This window comes from Pleurodeles waltl, chromosome 3_1 (assembly GCF_031143425.1).
Source record: "Pleurodeles waltl isolate 20211129_DDA chromosome 3_1, aPleWal1.hap1.20221129, whole genome shotgun sequence".
NCBI classification, from domain to species: Eukaryota; Metazoa; Chordata; class Amphibia; order Caudata; family Salamandridae; genus Pleurodeles; species Pleurodeles waltl.
Window position 1 is genome coordinate 605,274,883 of NC_090440.1, and position 21,171 is coordinate 605,296,053.

Consider the following 21,171-nt stretch of genomic DNA (forward strand, 5'->3'; position numbering starts at 1 on the left):
GCTTTTGTGACTTGCACTTACACAATTGGCAGATTGGCATGTCACTTGGCTCTACTATTGGTTGTCCTTGAGATACAGCAGGGGCCATTTCCTGTGCAAACGGTGTTTCAGGGGCAAGTGCAAAGCGAACTGTATCCCAGGGCAGCATCCTTCCTGGAGTGCCCCTGATGCCGCCATCCATACTGGGCAGGTATTTTTTGCATTGTGAGCTTTGGATATTTTTCTCACAAAATATTGTGCTTCCCATTGACCTTCCATTGTGTTACAATGTGGGTGATATGTGTGGGTCTATCACAAGTGTGTTTGGGTTAAATGACACATCCATATATATGTGTCTTCAATGTCCTGACGGCCATGGCATGAGAGCAGTCTGAGGGTGTCTGTTTCATTATGTATGATGTTGATGTGGTGTTGCTGTTTTGACACAATGTGCTGTACACTTCACTGCGACTGAAACTGGGATGTGCAGACATGTGTTTTTTGTGGTGAGCGGCGGTGCAATGTCAGTGACCTGCCCAAAGGGGCATCATGTGGCTGAGTACGGGTCATTTGTTGTGAACTACACTGACCCGGGACACAAAAAAAGTGCTCTTGGTCCATGTAATGTAACCTACATACCAGCTGGATTGTGGCCCGTTGATCGGTTGGTGAGTTTCGGAATATGGGTAGTGTGTGGTCTTACTCTCGGTTGTATCCTTTGCAGTGCTGATTTGGCACTCCATCTATGAGCAATAGCAGGACATGTATGATTGGCTCTATGGCAGCAGAGGATGTGTGACGCTGCCTGCAGATAAGTTATTGCCTTTTATGCCTCCGTGTCCGCCAGGTGGGACGTGGTGGTTGGACTGCCACAGTGACATTGGCAGAAGTCGCCATCATAATCTGCCCGGTGGAAACACTGGCTCTGATGATGTAATTGGCCTATCTCGCCACTGTGGCAGTCTGCGCTGCCTGACGGTGCCGGCGGCACTGCAGTGGTATTTCATCTATGGAATCGCATGCATAGTAGAACAAGTTACTTACCTTCAGTAACGCATTACCTGGTAGACTCTATGGGCCATATGTACGAACACATTTTCCCATAGACACAGAATGGGCCAAACTGCTTGCTACATCTGGCCCTATCTGTCTGCAGATTCCGTACCTTTGATTTTCCCAGGTGGCAGGCTGGGTCTGAAAATTTTTACTGAGCATTACCCCTTGTGCACACCGTTGGGTGGCTCCATTCGGTTCCGCGTGGCATCGTAGGCGTCGTTGGTGCTGGTTGTGACACTGCAGCTATCTATATTACCACACACCACAACTTTCCGCTCCAGAAGCACAGAGTCATGATAAGAACTGATGCAGTGTGTCAAAACTAGGGCCCTGAGAAAGGGGTCACCCTAACCCTAGTAACAAGTCTGCAGAGCGGGGAGGCATGGGTTGGTGTAAGGAATCTGCAGCTGGAGTCTTTACCAGATAACGCGTTACCGAAGGTAAGTAACTTGTTCATCTGATAGAGACTTCTAGCTGCAGATTTCTTACCTTTGATTAGATACCCAAGCCATATCCTCTTGGCGGTTTGCTGCAGACAATATTTTCAGATCAAGAAGTCCTGCAGGACCAAACGGGTGAAATTCTCATCCCTCCGAACCTGACTATTTAGGCAGTAGTGCTTTGCAAACGTGTACAGTGACGCCCATGTTGCTGCCTCACAGATATCCAGAACTGGGTGCGCCCATGTTGCTGCCTGGCAGATATCCAGAACTGGGACTCCACGTGCTAGGGCCATGGTTGCAGTCTTTCCCCTGGTATAGGGCAGCGGGGTAGTAGGATCATCTCACTCAGTGCCACTCTGCCCATAACAGACAATGCCAGCCCAGTCCAGAACCGGACTGATTCATGTAAACCTGCCAGCACTCTATATTAAGGACATATTGCATTAGTGGATCATGCACTAGCTGCAGTCCGAGATAGCGAAAGCTTTGTAACTCCCATGGGAGACCCACATTTGGCAGGTCCTCAGTATTAGTCCTAGCCAATGCAGGTTGTGGGAACAGTATTGTTTTGGGAGGTTAACCATGAGCCCTAACACCTTCCCAAAATCCTCCATCACCCGTAGCAGTCTTGGGACCAACCACTCTGGGTCCTGTACATATACTAATGTATCATCCGCATACATCAAAACAATGTGGGTTGAATCGCCCGCCTTTATCTCCCACTCTCCTCTCTGTTCCCTAAGGTATATTGCCAGTGGTTCCATGGCCAGGGCAAATAGGAGCGAGGAGGCAGCCCTGTCGCGTGTGACGTTTGATATGGAGGTTCTCAGAAACCTCCGCTCTCGCCTGTGCCATCGGCCTGTGATACAACAGCCACACCCAGTCCACAAAACCCTTGCCAAGTCCCATCCGCCGGAGTATCTCCCACAAATAGGACCAGGAGAGGGTGTCAAAGGCCTTTTCAATATTTAAGGCCACAAGGGCAGCCTTCAGGGCTGAGGGCCCGAGTCATGCATAACATGTAACAGTCATCTCATATTCATGTGTGTGCCCCGCCTTGGGATAAAACCGCATTGATCGGCAGGGACAAACCTCGTAATGACCTTATTCAATCAGAGGGCCAACACCTTAGCCAATAACTTTATATCCACATTAAGCATTGATAATTGCCTATACGACCCAGTATCAGTGGGGTCCTTTTCGGGCTTCGGAAGCATGATTATAATAGTTTCCCTCATGTGTAGGGGGAGTGTGTCCGCTTCTTTTGCCTCCAATATGGTATCAAGCAGTGCCTGGAGTATACAGGTGGCATACCATTGATAGTTTTCTACCGGGAGACCGTCCGGCCCCATACTCTTGCTGTGGGCCATATCATTGAGAGCCTCCCCAAGTTCTTCCAGCATGGGATCCATGCCCAGCTCCTCCTCCCTCATGTGTAGGGGGAGTGTGCCCGCTTCTTTTGCCTCCAATATTGAATCAAGCAGTGCCTGGAGTATACAGGTGGCATACCATTGATAGTTTTCTACCGGGAGACCGTCCGGCCCCATACTCTTGCTGTGAGCCATATCATTGAGAGCCTCCCCAAGTTCTTCCAGCATGGGATCCATGCCCAGCTCCTCCACATATTCCCCTGTTAGCCATGGGAGCTGCCTCTGCACCAAGAAATTTGTCATTTGACTTGTGTCAACACCGCTCGAGGTGGTATATACCTGAGCCACATGGGCATGCAAAAGATGTGTTATTGCTCTTTGTTCTAGTACCTTACTTCCTTTAGGGCCGCTTAGGGTGAGCATAATGGGTGGTGGATGCTCCCTTTTAAGTAACCAGGCTAATAGACAACCCACTCTATCTCCCTTTCTATGCAATTTCTGTTGGTAGTCTTTCCGGATGTAGCGATCTAATCTATCCCAAATTTCTGCCACTTTTGGAGGTCGGCAAGCACTTCGTTCCCACTTTCGATACCCCTTAGCTCATCCTGCATTGCTGCGTGGCGTCCCTCCGCTGCTCCCAGCTCCTTTTCAAGTATCTTTCAGTTACCATATGTTTTACTAAGGCCCCTTGCCACCACCTTAAATGCCCCTCACTCTGCGTCTCTCTAGCGTGCTGTGTTCCAGTTTGTAGTAAAGTACCCACCAAGAGCCTCACTCATGTCTATTCAGTGTCGTCTAGTACTCCCAGGTGTAGGCTCCACAAGGGGACACTTGATCTACCGCTCCATAGTGTGCACTCTAACAAGAGTGATCAGATAGAAAGCGCACCTGGTAGCTTGCAGTCAGCACGTCTATGATTCCCTCATTAGTAAGCAGGAAACGATCTTGCCGACTATGTGCTCCATGAGTGGGAGAGTAGCATGAGTATTCCTGACGTCTGGGCTGTAATTCTTTTTACATATCTATCAGCTGTAATTTAGACATAGTTTCACAAAGCCATGACATCATACGGGGCTTCGTGCCCATTAGTGGGGGTGCCTGTCTCGGTGCCCATCTAAGATGCAGTTGAAATCTCCCACCCATATCATAGGCAACCCCAGGTTGATTAATTCAGTTGCAAGAGCAGGGAAAAATTCCCCGTCATCCCTATTAGGAGCATACACATTTATCAGGCATACTTCCACGCCATCCAGCAAACCATGCTGCAGCACATATCTCTAAGTGATATCAAACACGTGTCCCCTCACCTGGAACGGGGTACCCGGAGCCACCCATATAGACACTCCTCGGTATATGAGGAATAGATAAAAGAATAGAGTTGTCCCCGCCATCTTTTTTCAAAGTTTTGGGCCTCGGTCTCTAGCAGGTGTGTTTCTTGGAGGAACACTACATTGGCATGTGTTCTTTTAAGGTATGTGTGACTTCGATATCTTTTTTAAACGTATTCAGGCCTCTCACATTTAAAAGTGAGCATTTAAACTGTATTAGCCATAACTCAAGCGATACCCTGTGTTCTTCCATCCATGTATCCCCCCATCCACCCAACATAGGGCCTCATTATGACATTGGCGGTAAATGCTGCATACCTCCACGGCGATGGCCACCAACATACCGTCACCGTGGATACCAGCCGCCAACCTCATTATGACCGTAGACGGAAGACCGCCAGAAGGCTGGCGGTATTCTGTCAACGGTCATGATGGCGGACGGCTGTAAGGTGGCGCTGCTGCCAGCAGCAGCGCCATGCCAGAAAAACATCGCCTACCATATCATGATATGGCCTGGCTGCGTTTTGCTGGCGGACGCTGCTGCTGGCAGCAGGGCCGCGTCCCGTCTACTGCTGGAGGACCCCCTGCAAGCAGGTAAGTCGGGTTCTGACAGGAGAGGCGGGTGGGAGGTGTTGTGTGTGTGTGGGGCGGTGTTGTGTGCGTGTGTGGGGGTGTTGTGTTGGGTGTGTGTGTGTCTGCTTTTGTATGCGTGCATGCAGGTGTGAGTGAATGAATGTGAGTGTACGTGTCTGTTGTGTTTTGTGAATGCGTGTAAGCTCCAATGTATGTTAGTGTGTGTTTTGGGTGTGGGTATGTATGTGTGTGTGTGCGTGGTTGGATGTGGGTATGCGTGTGTGTATGTGTGTGCGTGTGTGGATGTCGGGGGGTCGGGAGTGGGGAGGTGGGGTGGGATGGGTTCTGGGGAGACAGGGAGGGTAGACCCCCATCAGTGCCAGGGAAGGAATTCCCTAGCACTGATAGGGCCTACCGCCATGGTTTTCATGGGGGGTAAGATTGCCATGAAAACCATGGCAGTAGGTGGGGTCATAATCCTGAGGGTGGGATTGTGACGGCCGCAGGGCTGGAGACCGAAGTCTCCAGCCCGGCGGCTGTTACCACCCTGGCAGACGAAGCGGTACATTAGCAGTTTAGCTTGAGCCAAACCGCCAATGTCATAATTTGGGAAAAGGTACCGCCAGCCTGTTGGCAGTACCTTTCCCCAAATTACCGCCACCCGCCAGGGTCGTAATGACCCCATAGTGTGTTTCCTCCTGTGCACATAGTTGTTTAAAAACAGCAGCATAACACACCATCTCCACTCCCCTCCAGGTAAACATTCCAGAACAAAGCTGGTGTTTGCCCAACCCCCAGTAGAGCCCAACCCCAGTAAACAGCAACACTAAAATGTCTCCAGTCTAGCTAGGTATAGCGGGGTTCACAAGGAGTAAACTCCCTACATTGTGTAGCTACAAGGGAAAGAGGTGGTCCAACACATGTGTGGGTCCCAATCCTTCTCCCTTCGTACGCAGTGTAAGTTTAGGGTTCCCACTGCGTATCCCACACCCTAAAGAGAAGTGGAGGATACAGATAAGATGTAACCTGAATAATGCTAGCTGTAGTGAATAGAAAGAACAGCTTATGAATGGTAAGTGTAAGAGCAAAAACAAAAATTTGCAGAGAGGTTAAGTAAGACTCCCTTTCTGTTTTCCTCTGGCCCCCTCTCTAATGACCTACTCCATCCCGGCCCATGCCCCCCATCATGCCTCTTTATTCCCCAGTGGCATCAGGAAGGAAACCTATCTGTTAACCATCATAGATGCTTCTTGCATCCGTATGCGGACAGGGAGACATTATTGTAATCAGTAGTAGACTGCTACGTTATTCATTGTGTCTTCCCGTCCAGGCTCAAACCCCTCCATGGCTGTCTTTCATGTAGTCACTTCGCTGCTATCCATGTTGTTGCCACTCCTCTCCTCCACCTCTTTCTGTGACTGCAAGGTACCTCCCTGTCCATATGCCGTCTCCTCAAGCGACCGAGTACAAGTGACAGATGTAACCAGAGCCATCGCCTCTTCCCTCTACAGCCTCCATGATTCAAGGTCCAAGGAGCCATTCGGGTGTACCATCACCCTCTCTGCAGAGTGGAGGGATTTTCTCCGGCTGCGCCTGTGAGTCAAGGTCCTTGTGGGTTTGAAGTGCCTGCGATCACCCTCATGGACCTCCAACTAGTCCCAGGCATCTTCTGATGTCGAAAAGAAGTGTGTGCGGCCCACGTGAAGTACCTATAGTTTAGCCAGGTAAGGAAGCACATATTTCAGTCCCATGGCTTTTATTTTTTGCTTTACTCCACTGTAGGACTTTCTCTGCAGCTGCACTGCTCTGGTATAGTCTGGGAAGATCCTGATAGTACAATTCTCATACTGTGGTACAGTGTGTTCGAACTACATGTAGAATCCCATCTCAGTCCTTATGATTGAGCAGTCATGCTACGATAGTGCCGTGGGCACCTCCAGCGGTGGCAGAGGCGGCAGGGCCAAGGACCTGTGGACCCATTCAATTGCAAAAAAAATTGAGAGATTCGCCCGTAAAGAGGGTTGACACTATCAATTCTTCCAGAAATGCCTCTGGCCTGTTCTCCTCTGACTTCCCAGGGAATCTCACAAACCTGAGATTGTTTCTACGGGATCTACCCTCTCTTTCTTCGATGCGGAAATCAAGTGCCTTTGAGCGGACTTCAAGTGTTATCACTGTGGCTCAGAGTTTTGCCATCTCTTCACGCAGTTCCTTCACTTGATTTTCTGTCTCTGTCAATCTTTCGGCCACTGTACGTAGGTAGGCCAGAGATGATTCACATCTAGCGCAATGGCGTCAATTTCATTTGCACGGCTTGCCTCGTTGACTCTATGGCCACTAATATTTGAGACCCTGAGGGCTCTGTATGGGGCTGTGCAGCCCCTCCTCCATCATGTTGACCACCACTTGTGGTCTGGCTGTGTATCGGTCCGTTTTTGTCTGCTGTGAACTCCTGGCTACTCTGTCCTTACCCATGCTGTAATGTTTTATAAATCTGGTGAAAAGAGGCCCACCCTGACCAATGGTCCAGACTGGTCAGCACCACGTGTGCTATTACAAGCCCATCTACCCTGCTGGTGTTGTTGGCCAGGTTCTATGGCTGGTGAGCCACAGTACCTAATGAGGGTTCTCAATGTCCAGGCCCAGATCTCCCGGGGCTCACCCGCTCCACAACAGGACTCGCGTGGGCGACAGCACACAGACGAGTCTGTGCTAGTCAATCTCATTTGGAATGATGCTTTTGCCCCAGGTAGTGACCATTACTAGGCGATGTAGCACAAGGGGGGGCATTCAAAAGCAGCAGAACAGGGGCCTAAGGCACAGATGTGCGGACAGCACGTCTTCTCCAGCAGTTATGTGGAAACCTCCATTTGTCCGGGCCATCCCATCCACAATTGGCACCACCAAAGGGAAGGGTACAGGGCCTCTCCAGATCAGTGCTTACACCCCCTCAATTGTAACCCCAGTCAAACCTACTTCATCGAAATTGTCTACTCAGCTCGGGGTCACCGTTCACTTAAAAGCACTCGATTTGAGCGCCACTTCTTCCTCCCGGTAGGGAGAGGCATATAACGTCTTTAAGGAGGAACGCCTGGCTGCCAAGATAACGTTACAGACTTTGGGAGGCAGGTCAAAAACTGTCAACTGTTGCTGCTTAATCTCCACACATGAAGGCACAGAGTTGACAGGTTCGGGTAGGAGAACCCTCCCCTGCTGCTGCGACAGAAGATCCTCCTGAAGGGGCAGCCTGATCAGAGGATCGATGCTCATTTTCAGAAGGTTAGGATACCAGACCCTCTGTGCCCAATCCGGAGCCACAACGACTAATTGAGTCTGGTTCTTCTTGAGAAATCTGGGCAGAAAGATGTACAGGAGGCCTGAGCTCCACTCTTGGCAAAAGGCATTGCCGAGAGAGTGCCACCTTTTAATCTCCAACATGCAATACTGCTGACATAGCACATTCTCTTTTGAGCTGAATAGATCTGACCAAGGCTCTCCCCACTGCTTAAAGAGTCCTTGCACCACCTCTGAGTGGAGAGACCACTTGTGATCCACTAGACATTGACAGCTGAGTTCAGGGAACCTGCAGGTGTAGAATCACAAGGATTATGCCCTGCTGTTCCAGCCATGTCCAAACATGCAGGGCCTCTTGACAAATGGTCCATGACCCCATTCCGCCCTGTTTGTTGCAGTACCACATGATGATGGTATTGTCCATGTACACCTGCACCATTTTCCCCTTGATAGAGGGAAGAAATGCCTTCAATGCTAATTGGATAGCCCTGAGCTCCAGCATGTTGATGTGAAGCCTTAATTCCCTGGAGACCAGAGCCCTCTGATCGCCACCTCTCACAGATGGCTGCCCCATTCCAGAAGCGACACATCTGTCACTATTGTGAGATTTGATTGGGGAAGGGAGAGGAGCCTGACCCAAGCATAGTTCATTAACTACCACTGCAGGTCTTTTACAGTTTTCTCCAAGATCTGGACCATGTCGGAGAGATTTCTCTGATGCTGCCCCACTGGAACTTTAGGTCTTACTGCAGAGCCCGCATATGTCAACGGGCATGTTTCACCAACAGGATGCAGGATGCCATGAGGCCCAGCAGCCTCAGAGTCATTCTCACCAAAATCCAGGATAGAGGCTGAAACATCGGCATCATAGCCTGAATATCATGGACCTGCTGTCCTGGGGTATAAGCCCAAAACTGCCCTGTGTCCAGAACAGCTCAGGTGAAAGATAGAGTCTGGCAAGGATTAAGGTGTGACTTTGGCACGTTTATACTGAACCTCAGCAAATGCAGTAGGTTCACCATCCTCTGGAGGTGGGAGACAACAGCCTGGGGTAAGCTAGCCTTCAACGGCTAGTCATCAAGGTAGGGGAAGACTGAAACCCCAGACCTGCCGAATAGCAGCATGGTGAACTGAAAGTGTTTGTGGCCTACCTTGAACTGCAGGTAGTGCCTGTGGGCCGGAAGGATTGGGATATGGAAGTACGCATCCTGCAAGTCTAGCAGTACCACCCAGTCTTCTGGATCAAGAGCAGACAAGACTTGAGCTACCGTGAGCATCTTGAATTTTTCCTTTTGGAGGAAGAGATTCACGGTCTATTAACTTAGAATATGGGTTCTTGCTGTGTATCAGGAAGTAGCAGGAATAACAACCGTTGCCTACGTCTGATATCGGGACCCTTTCTATGGCTCTCTTGGCCAAGAGAGCCGAAACTTCATCTTGGAGTAGATTAAAATGATCCTTCGTCAGTCGTTCAAACGTTGGGGGAATAGGAGGAGGAAAGGATAGAAAAGGCAGGGAATAACCCTTCCTGATGATCTGCAGTGCTAATGTGTCTGAAGTTATTGACTTACAATAGAGAAGATGATGGTATATTCTCCCTCCCACTGGGCAAGCATGGTCCTGCAGATGCAAACTAGGAAGGCTTAGAGGCTGCAGCTGCAAGGGGCTGTGTGGTACACGACTTCTGGCCTGCAGATCCTCTCGACCTGAAGACACCACGTCTGCGCAAACCCTGGGTTGGTTGCTGGGACAGTGGCTGGCATAGGGTTGGTGCGGTGCCACGCCCCTTCTGTACCCACAAAAGAGGAGGTAGGCACACTTTGGATGAGGGGATCGCTGAGAGGCCTAAGGACTTGGCCATAGCCTGAGATTCCTTAAAGCGCTCCATGCTGAGGCTGCCTTCTCACCAAATAATCAAGTACCATCAAAGAGCATGTCCATCAGATTTGCTTGGACATCCCCTGAAAGGCCACATGTCCTCAGCAGGCATGGCGTCTCAAGGCCACCGTTGACACAATCCCTCTGTTCAGTGAGTCAGTCGTGTCCACTCCACACCGAATGGTAAACTTAGCTGCATCTCTCCCATCTTTCACTGCCTGGGAGAGTATGGCCTGGGCCTCCTCCGGGACCTGAGGCAGCACTTGCGCAACTGTGTCCCAAATGGTATTGGAAAAACGGTCCAATAGGCACGAAGTGTTCACCAACCTCAGTGCCAGGCTCGTGGAAGAAAAAAGCTTCTTCCCAGGGTGATCCATTCTCTTAGATTCCCTATCTGGGGGAGCGGAAAGGAATGCACCATGGGACGTAGAGGCTTGGAAAACTAAGCTCTCCAGGTGGAGTTCAGGGTGATAAAGCTTAGGTCACCCAGAGTGGGTCGATTGTGGTGGGCAATAGTCCTATTAACAGGAGCTGCTGTGCTGGGCTTGGATCACGTTCTCAGTAGGATGTCTGTAAGTGCACCATTAAAAGGCAAAAGGGGTTCAGATGTGGAAGCCCCAAGCTGAAGCACTTCCATCAAGATGTTCGTCTTGCTTGCCACTGAGGGAAGTTTGAGGTCAAAAGCCTCCTCTTCCTTATGCAACACCATCACATACAATGCTCCCTCTTCCATAGCCACAGTAGGGGGAGAGAGTAATCCAGTGTCCGAAAAGGTGTCCAGACCACTGGCCACTCGTAGCTCCTCATACCAGTCCATGGATTGTTCCAGCTGGTGTTGTAGAGGGTCCAGCAACACCTCTCATTCTTCTCCCATGCCTAAATATGGTTAATAAGGTTCAGGCAATGATCTGGCGCCTGTGGGGGCGTTGGGGCCAGAAGCGACGTTGTATGATGCTGTTCTGGCTCTGTATCATCAGGGATAAGAATGGGGCTGAATCTGGTAAATTTCTATGGTTTTGAGAGAGTAAATTCAGAACCTAACTATAACATCCCTCTAACCTTTGTTTTTATATATATTCAGCAAAAAGGAAGGACTGCACTCCCGGGAGACCAATTTCCGCCCATTTAATAGCGATAAACATCAGCGTTTCATCCAGTGACACCTACGCGTTTCGACTACCGTCTTGATCACGGTGGTTTAAAAAACGATTAGTTGACACCTAATTGGTCATTCCATACTCTAAAAGCATTGTGGGAGTTGTTGTTCATAAATCACAGCAATAGCACAGTACTGACACAGATTCGGGCAGGTCTGATCAGGACTCTGGTTGGGACACCCCTTGAGGTCACCAAATATACTAAAGAGGTAGTATACTGGGGCAGAAGAGCAGCTAAAGGCATGCACGGAAAGGACAGCTATGGACAGGCACAGGAAACAGGAAAGTAAAAGCAGAGCAACCCTTGCGTGAACAAACAGGAAACAGATTACTAATGGACAAACACGCTGGGGTTGTACACAGAGTAAGGCGCAGAACCTCCCACAGTGACAGGGAATGGCAATGCCTCTGTGCAGTTTTCTCTTACAGATAGTCACCCTGCCAGCCCCACAGGAAGGAGGCAGCAGAAGTCATTCTGTCTCTGGACCCTAGAGCACAAACAAGGATAGTACTTACATACACAGGACACGCTCTTGTGGGTCCAGCTGGAAACACAGTGGTGATTCCTGAGAAAACAGCAATAGCACACTGTCACTGTTAGGCACGAAAGACAACGTATAACACTAGACAAGGATGGGGGCTGGATTTGCCTGGAAACCAGGAGCCAACCCCAGTACAAAGGAGAACACTTATACACTGGTGAAGACTGATAGAACACTTACCAGACACAAAGAACCAAGAAGAAACAGAAACAGAAGGGAACAAACAAAGAGGCAGAGGCAAGAACTGGGAACAGGCTCAGGCTGAAGTAAAGGCAGGACTAGGACTTGAAAACAGGGTGCAAACTTCTGTCTGGAACAAGCAGAGATAGGACAGGGAAACTGAGAGCAGACTCTGGCTGGAAGAGGCAAGGACAACGCTGCAATACAGGGAGTAGGAATAAGTAGTAAATAGGACTGGGAAACAGAGAGCAGGTTCAGGCTGAAACAAGGCAGGAGCAGGGCAGAGAAACCGGGAGCAGGCTCTGGAAGAAACAAACAGGTACAAGGCTAAGAGATAGGGGCAGACTCTGGCTGGAACAATCAGGAGCAGGGCAGAGAAACAGGAAACAGGATCAAGATGGAACAGCACAGGAACAAAACTGGACCACCATCCGACAAGGGGTCTGTAACACAAAGGAATCGAACTCAAATGCATGACGAGGATCTTGAGGAAATGGCTGCTTATAAGCAGTTTCAAGCTGGGCTGCATAGGAGAGGTTTCAGATGTGTAATTTCAGATACTTGCAAGTCCTGGAGGAGAGGATCCGGTGAAAAGGAGCAACTGGACTTCTTCCATAGAAAACAATGGGAAACAGAATCCAGGCTTTCCTGACTACCAGGCTGTCCATTATGGGATTTGCAGTCCCAGGAAGCAAATGTAGTACTACACAAGTATACCATGGCAAAAAGAGTAACAAACCGGAGTCAGCAAGGGACTCTAGATAACTGTTCAAGGTGATTCCCAGGCTTCCGACAGTCCCCGTACAGCACCCCCTAGAGATGGGACGACCGAGTCATAACAAGTACTCACTATGGCAGTGTCTTGGAATACAATGTTCACAAAAAGCCCTTACAATGTTCATATTTCTTCTTGACACTTCATTTTATCACTTTTAAACTCCATGTTTCAAACGCTGTTATTGTCTTTTCCAGTGCTAATCAGATGTTACGGGCCCGGGAGTTTAAAACCATGAATCCCATGAGAGAATGTGGAAGTTTTGATACTTTAAGGATGACACACATGGGCAAATAAAATAAAATACGAACACTTTATTAGCACTGGAAAAGACAATAACAGCGTTTGAATCATAGAGTTGAAAAGTGATAAAATGAAGTGTCAAGAAGAAATATGAACATTATAAGTGCTTTTTGTGAACATTGTATTCCATGACGCTGCCATAGTGAGTACTGTGCTATTGCTGTGAATTATGAACAACAACTCCCACAATGCTTTTAGAGTATGGAATGACCAATTAGGTGTCAACTAATCCTTTTTAAACCACCGTGATCAAGACAGTAGTCAAAACGCGTAGGTGGTAATGGATAAAACGCTGATGTTTATCGCTATAAAATGGGCGGAAATTAGTCTCCCGGGAGTGCAGTGCTTCTTTTTTTGCTGAACATTATATGTGGGGAGATGGTCAATCCCCAACACTTGCACCAGCAGTAAGTGCGCGCCGCTCTTGTGACCAATTTGTTGTTGTTATATAGATAAATATATATCCATTGTGAATGAAAGAATAAACGCACCCTAAGGTGGATATTAGGGTGCCTTTATTCATTAGTGTGAGAAGGTAGCCTCTTTCTAGCCTTGTTACCCCCACTTTTGGCCTGTTTGTGAGTGTATGTCAGGGTGTTTGTCACTGTTTTCACTGTCTCACTAGGATCCTGATAGCCAGGCCTCAGTGCTCATAGTGAAAACACTATGTTTTCAGTATGGTTGTTATGTGTCACTGGGATCCTGCTGGTCAGGACCCCAGTGCTCATAGGTTTGTGGCCTATATGTATGTGTCACTGGGACCCTGTCACACAGGGCCCCAGTGCTCATAGGTGTGCATGTATATGTTCCCTGTGTGGTGCCTAACTGTCTCACTGAGGCTCTGCTAACCAGAACCTCAGTGGTTATGCTCTCTCATTACTTTCAAATTGTCACTGACAGGCTAGTGACCATTTTTACCAATTTACATTGGCTTACTGGAACACCCTTATAATTCCCTAGTATATGGTACTGAGGTACCCAGGGTATTGGGGTTCCAGGAGATCCCTATGGGCTGCAGCATTTCTTTTGCCACCCATAGGGAGCGCTGACAATTCTTACACAGGCCTGCCACTGCAGCCAGAGTGAAATAACGTCCACGTTATTTCACAGCCATTTTACACTGCACTTAAGTAACTTATAAGTCACCTATATGTCTAACCTTTACCTGGTAAAGGTTAGGTGCAAAGTTACTTAGTGTGAGGGCACCCTGGCACTAGCCAAGGTGCCCCCACATTGTTCAGAGCCAATTCACTGAACTTTGTGAGTGCGGGGACACCATTACACGCGTGCACTACATATAGGTCACTACCTATATGTAGCTTCACCATGGTAACTCCGAATATGGCCATGTAACATGTCTATGATCATGGAATTGCCCCCTCTATGCCATCCTGGCATTGTTGGTACAATTCCATGATCCCAGTGGTCTGTAGCACAGACCCTGGCACTGCCAGACTGCCCTTCCTGGGGTTTCACTGCAGCTGCTGCCAACCCCTCAGACAGGCAGCTGCCCTCCTGGGGTCCAGCCAGGCCTGGCCCAGGATGGCAGAACAAAGAACTTCCTCTGAGAGAGGGTGTGACACCCTCTCCTTTTGGAAAATGGTGTGAAGGCAGGGGAGGAGTAGCCTCCCCCAGCCTCTGGAAATGCTTTGTTGGGCACAGATGTGCCCAATTCTGCATAAGCCAGTCTACACCGGTTCAGGGACCCCTTAGCCCCTGCTCTGGCGCGAAACTGGACAAAGGAAAGGGGAGTGACCACTCCCCTGACCTGCACCTCCCCTGGGAGGTGTCCAGAGCTCCTCCAGTGTGCTCCAGACCTCTGCCATCTTGGAAACAGAGGTGCTGCTGGCACACTGGACTGCTCTGAGTGGCCAGTGCCACCAGGTGACGTCAGAGACTCCTGCTGATAGGCTCCTTCAGGTGTTAGTAGCCTTTCCTCTCTCCTAGGTAGCCAAACCCTCTTTTCTGGCTATTTAGGGTCTCTGTCTCTGGGGAAACTTTAGATAACGAATGCATGAGCTCAGCCGAGTTCCTCTGCATCTCCCTCTTCACCTTCTGATAAGGAATCGACCGCTGACCGCGCTGGAAGCCTGCAAACCTGCAACATAGTAGCAAAGACGACTACTGCAACTCTGTAACGCTGATCCTGCCGCCTTCTCGACTGTTTTCCTGCTTGTGCATGCTGTGGGGGTAGTCTGCCTCCTCTCTGCACCAGAAGCTCCGAAGAAATCTCCCGTGGGTCGACGGAATCTTCCCCCTGCAACCGCAGGCACCAAAAAGCTGCATTACCGGTCCCTTGGGTCTCCTCTCAGCACGACGAGCGAGGTCCCTCGAATCCAGCGACACCGTCCAAGTGACCCCCACAGTCCAGTGACTCTTCAGCCCAAGTTTGGTGGAGGTAAGTCCTTGCCTCACCTCGCTGGGCTGCATTGCTGGGAACCGCGACTTTGCAAGCTACTCCGGCCCCTGTGCACTTCCGGCGGAAATCCTTCGTGCACAGCCAAGCCTGGGTCCACGGCACTCTAACCTGCATTGCACGACTTTCTAAGTTGGTCTCCGGCGACGTGGGACTCCTTTGTGCAACTTCGGCGAGCACCGTTTCACGCATCCTCGTAGTGCCTGTTTCTGGCCCTTTTCCGGGTGCTACCTGCTTCAGTGAGGGCTCTTTGTCTTGCTCGACGTCCCCTCTCTCTGCAGGTCCAATTTGCGACCTCCTGGTCCCTCCTGGGCCCCAGCAGCGTCCAAAAACGCCAAACGCACGATTTGCGTGTAGCAAGGCTTGTTGGCATCCATCCGGCGGGAAAATACTTCTGCACGACTCTCCAAGGCGTGGGGGATCCATCCTCCAAAGGGGAAGTCTCTAGCCCTTGTCGTTTCTGCAGTATTCACAGTTCTTTAGCCTAGTAAGAGCTTCTTTGCACCAACCGCTGGCATTTCTTGGGCATCTGCCCATCTCCGAGCTGCTTGTGACTTTTGGACTTGGTCCCCTTGTTCCACAGGTACCCTCAGTCAGGAATCCATCGTTGTTGCATTGCTGATTTGTGTTTTCCTTGCATTTTCCCTCTAACACGACTATTTTGTCCTTAGGGGAACTTTAGTGCACTTTGCACTCACTTTTCAGGGTCTTGGGGAGGGTTATTTTTCTAACTCTCACTATTTTCTAATAGTCCCAGCGACCCTCTACGAGGTCACATAGGTTTGGGGTCCATTCGTGGTTCGCAATCCACTTTTGGAGTATATGGTTTGTGTTGCCCCTATCCCTATGTTTCCCCATTGCATCCTATTGTAACTATACATTGTTTGCACTGTTTTCTAAGACTATACTGCATATTTTTGCTATTGTGTATATATATCTTGTGTATATTTCCTATCCTCTCACTGAGGGTACACTCTAAGATACTTTGGCATATTGTCATAAAAATAAAGTACCTTTATTTTTAGTATAACTGTGTATTGTGTTTTCTTATGATATTGTGCATATGACACTAGGTGGTACTGTAGTAGCTTCACACGTCTCCTAGTTCAGCCTAAGCTGCTCTGCTAAGCTACCATTATCTATCAGCCTAAGCTGCTAGACACCCTATACACTAATAAGGGATAACTGGGCCTGGTGCAAGGTGCAAGTACCCCTTGGTACTCACTACAAGCCAGTCCAGCCTCCTACATTGGTTGTGCAGTGGTGGGATAAGTGCTTGAGACTACTTACCACTCTTGTCATTGTACTTTTCATAAGAGAAAAATATACAAAACAAGGTCAGTGTATATACACATAGCCAAAAAGTTTTGCATTTCCTCTTTTCACTCTTTTCTAAGTGCTGAAAAGTACTTCTAAACTTTCAAAAAGTTCTTAAAAGTTTAAAAAGTTTTTTTTCTGTCTTTCCAAAAAGTTCTGAAAACTTTTTTCTCTTTTTCTATCACTTCAACTCTCTCAAAAAAATGTCTGGCACAGGAAAAAATGTTGAACTGTCCAAACTTGCATATGATCACCTTAGCTGGAAAGGAGCAAGGAGTCTCTGCATAGAGAGAGGTTTGAGTGTAGGGAAGAATCCTTCCTTAGAACTGTTAATTAATATGCTTAGAGTACAGGATAAGGCCATAAGTGCCCAATCTGTAGAAAAAGTAGCTAATGGTTCTCAATCTGATCCAGGGACTCCCCCAGGAAAAGGTTCAGGAAAGAAACTTCTCAGCCTGCCCATTACTAGACAGTCTAGCATAGTTGGTACAGAGGTTGAATCACACCATACTGATGATGTGATCTCACATTATGCTGGTAGCCAAGCTGTTAGGGTGCCCTCTGTAAGGGACAGGTCTCCTTCTGTTCATTCCCATCATACCTCTGTATCTAGAAATGTCCCTCCCACCCACCCTGATGACAGATTGTTAGAAAGGGAGCTCAATAGATTGAGAGTGGAACAAACCAGACTGAAGCTCAAGAAGCAACAGCTGGATTTGGATAGACAGTCTTTAGAAATAGAGAGGGAAAGACAGAAGTTGGGTTTAGATACCCATAGTGGCAGCAGCAGTATTCCCCATAGTCATCCTGCAAAAGAGCATGATTCCAGGAATCTGCACAAGATAGTTCCCCCTTATAAGGAGGGGGATGACATTAACAAGTGGTTTGCTGCACTTGAGAGGGCCTGTGCTGTACAGGATGTCCCTCAAAAGCAGTGGGCTGCTATCCTATGGCTATCATTTAGTGGAAAAGGTAGGGATAGGCTCCTTACTGTAAAAGAAAATGATGCCAATAATTTCCAAGTTCTTAAGAATGCACTCCTGGATGGTTATGGCTTAACCACTGAACAGTACAGGATAAAGTTCAGAGAGACCAAAAAGGAGTCTTCACAAGACTGGGTTGATTTCATTGACCAGGCAGTGAAGGCCTTGGAGGGGTGGTTACATGGCAGTAAAGTTACTGATTATGAAAGCCTGTATAACACAATCCTGAGAGAGCATATACTTAATAATTGTGTGTCTGATTTGTTGCACCAGTACCTGGTAGACTCTGATCTGACCTCTCCCCAAGAATTGGGAAAGAAGGCAGACAAATGGGTCAGAACAAGGGTGAACAGAAAAGTTCATACAGGGGGTGACAAAGATGGCAATAAGAAGAAAGATGGTGAAAAATCTCAAGATAAGCATGGGGATAAGGGTAAAACCAAAGATCCCACTTCAAATCTTAAACACTCTTCAGAGGGTGGGGATAAAACAAATTCTTCCTCTTCTTCCCAACCTGCACACATTAAAAAGCCTTGGTGCTTTGTGTGTAAAAATAGAGGCCATAGGCCAGGGGATAAGTCCTGTCCAGGTAAACCCCCTGAGCCTACCACCACTAATACATCAAGCTCTAGTGCCCCTAGCAGTAGTGGTACTAGTGGTGGGACTGCTGGCAACAGTCAAGCAAAGGGTGTAGTTGGGTTCACTTATGGGTCCATAGTGGAAACTGATGTAATCAGTCCCAAGACAGTTTCTGTCACACCTAGTGGCATTGGCCTTGCCACACTGGCTGCTTGTCCCCTTACAATGGATAAGTACAGGCAGACAGTTTCAATAAATGGTGTTGAGGCCTTGGCCTACAGGGACACAGGTGCCAGTTTCACTTTGGTGACTGAAAACCTAGTGCCTCCTGAACAACACATCATTGGACAACAGTATAAGATTATTGATGTCCATAACTCCACTAAGTTTCTTCCCTTAGCTATAATTCAGTTTAGTTGGGGTGGAGTTACTGGCCCTAAGCAGGTGGTGGTATCACCTAGCTTACCTGTCGACTGTCTCTTAGGTAATGACCTAGAGGCCTCAGGTTGGGCTGATGTAGAGTTTTATGCCCATGCAGCCATGCTGGGCATCCCTGAGGAATAGTTCCCTCTCATTTCAAGTGAAATGAAAAAGCAAAGGAGAGAAGGCCTGAAAACTCAGGATCCCTCTCCATCAACAGGTAAAAAGGGTATCACAGTATCCCCTAACCACCCTACCATTCAGGATACTATTCCTGTGGTGGGAGAAACCTCTCCTGGGGTGGCACCTGTTCCAAGGGAATCATCAGCTGGCAAAGCTGGACTCCCTGAGGTGGAAGTACCTCTCTGTGGGATAACTAACATTGGTGAGAAAAACAGCACCATTTTAGTTAACATGGAGCATCCCTCCAACCCTCCCAGAGAAACTTTAGTGCAGAAACCCTGCACTACCTCACAACACTTAGGACAGCATCCCTGCCCTAGTGTGGAGCTCATAGGACAGCATCCCTGCCCTGCTCCAACTCAAGAGAAACAGCATCCCTGTTCTCTCTTCCAGCCAGGTGGACAAAGTTTTTGCCCAGCTATGGCTTTTCTGAGACAGCACCCCTGTCTGGCATTTCCATCACTACAAATAGGTACAGTGGACAATTCCCACTGCTCTAAACTAAAACTTACTGATAGAAACTCTGAAAATACATATTCACATTGTTGCTTAGCTAAAAAACTTCAAACAGGGTGGTTTACATCCCCACAGGGAAGTAACCATATAGTGGATGATAAAGGGAGTAACCAGTCTATTGCAGAGCTACTCTCTACTTATCACCACTTAGACAATAAAGTCTCAACTGGCCAAGGTTAGCCTTATTGTCCTTCGTTTGGGGGGGGGGTGTGTGAGAAGGTAGCCTCTTTCTAGCCTTGTTACCCCCACTTTTGGCCTGTTTGTGAGTGTATGTCAGGGTGTTTGTCACTGTTTTCACTGTCTCACTAGGATCCTGATAGCCAGGCCTCAGTGCTCATAGTGAAAACACTATGTTTTCAGTATGGTTGTTATGTGTCACTGGGATCCTGCTGGTCAGGACCCCAGTGCTCATAGGTTTGTGGCCTATATGTATGTGTCACTGGGACCCTGTCACACAGGGCCCCAGTGCTCATAGGTGTGCATGTATATGTTCCCTGTGTGGTGCCTAACTGTCTCACTGAGGCTCTGCTAACCAGAACCTCAGTGGTTATGCTCTCTCATTACTTTCAAATTGTCACTGACAGGCTAGTGACCATTTTTACCAATTTACATTGGCTTACTGGAACACCCTTATAATTCGCTAGTATATGGTACTGAGGTACCCAGGGTATTGGGGTTCCAGGAGATCCCTATGGGCTGCAGCATTTCTTTTGCCACCCATAGGGAGCTCTGACAATTCTTACACAGGCCTGCCACTGCAGCCTGAGTGAAATAACGTCCACGTTATTTCACAGCCATTTTACACTGCACTTAAGTAACTTATAAGTCACCTATATGTCTAACCTTTACCTGGTAAAGGTTAGGTGCAAAGTTACTTAGTGTGAGGGCACCCTGGCACTAGCCAAGGTGCCCCCACATTGTTCAGAGCCAATTCACTGAACTTTGTGAGTGCGGGGACACCATTACACGCGTGCACTACATATAGGTCACTACCTATATGTAGCTTCACCATGGTAACTCCGAATATGGCCATGTAACATGTCTATGATCATGGAATTGCCCCCTCTATGCCATCCTGGCATTGTTGGTACAATTCCATGATCCCAGTGGTCTGTAGCACAGACCCTGGCACTGCCAGACTGCCCTTCCTGGGGTTTCACTGCAGCTGCTGCCAACCCCTCAGACAGGCAGCTGCCCTCCTGGGGTCCAGCCAGGCCTGGCCCAGGATGGCAGAACAAAGAACTTCCTCTGAGAGAGGGTGTGACACCCTCTCCTTTTGGAAAATGGTGTGAAGGCAGGGGAGGAGTAGCCTCCCCCAGCCTCTGGAAATGCTTTGTTGGGCACAGATGTGCCCAATTCTGCATAAGCCAGTCTACACCGGTTCAGGGACCCCTTAGCCCCTGCTCTGGCGCGAAACTGGACAAAGGAAAGGGGAGTGACCACTCCCCTGACCTGCACCTCCCCTGGGAGGTGTCCAGAGCTCCTCCAGTGTGCTCCAGACCTCTGCCATCTTGGAAACAGAGGTGCTGCTGGCACACTGGACTGCTCTGAGTGGCCAGTGCCACCAGGTGACGTCAGAGACTCCTGCTGATAGGCTCCTTCAGGTGTTAGTAGCCTTTCCTCTCTCCTAGGTAGCCAAACCCTCTTTTCTGGCTATTTAGGGTCTCTGTCTCTGGGGAAACTTTAGATAACGAATGCATGAGCTCAGCCGAGTTCCTCTGCATCTCCCTCTTCACCTTCTGATAAGGAATCGACCGCTGACCGCGCTGGAAGCCTGCAAACCTGCAACATAGTAGCAAAGACGACTACTGCAACTCTGTAACGCTGATCCTGCCGCCTTCTCGACTGTTTTCCTGCTTGTGCATGCTGTGGGGGTAGT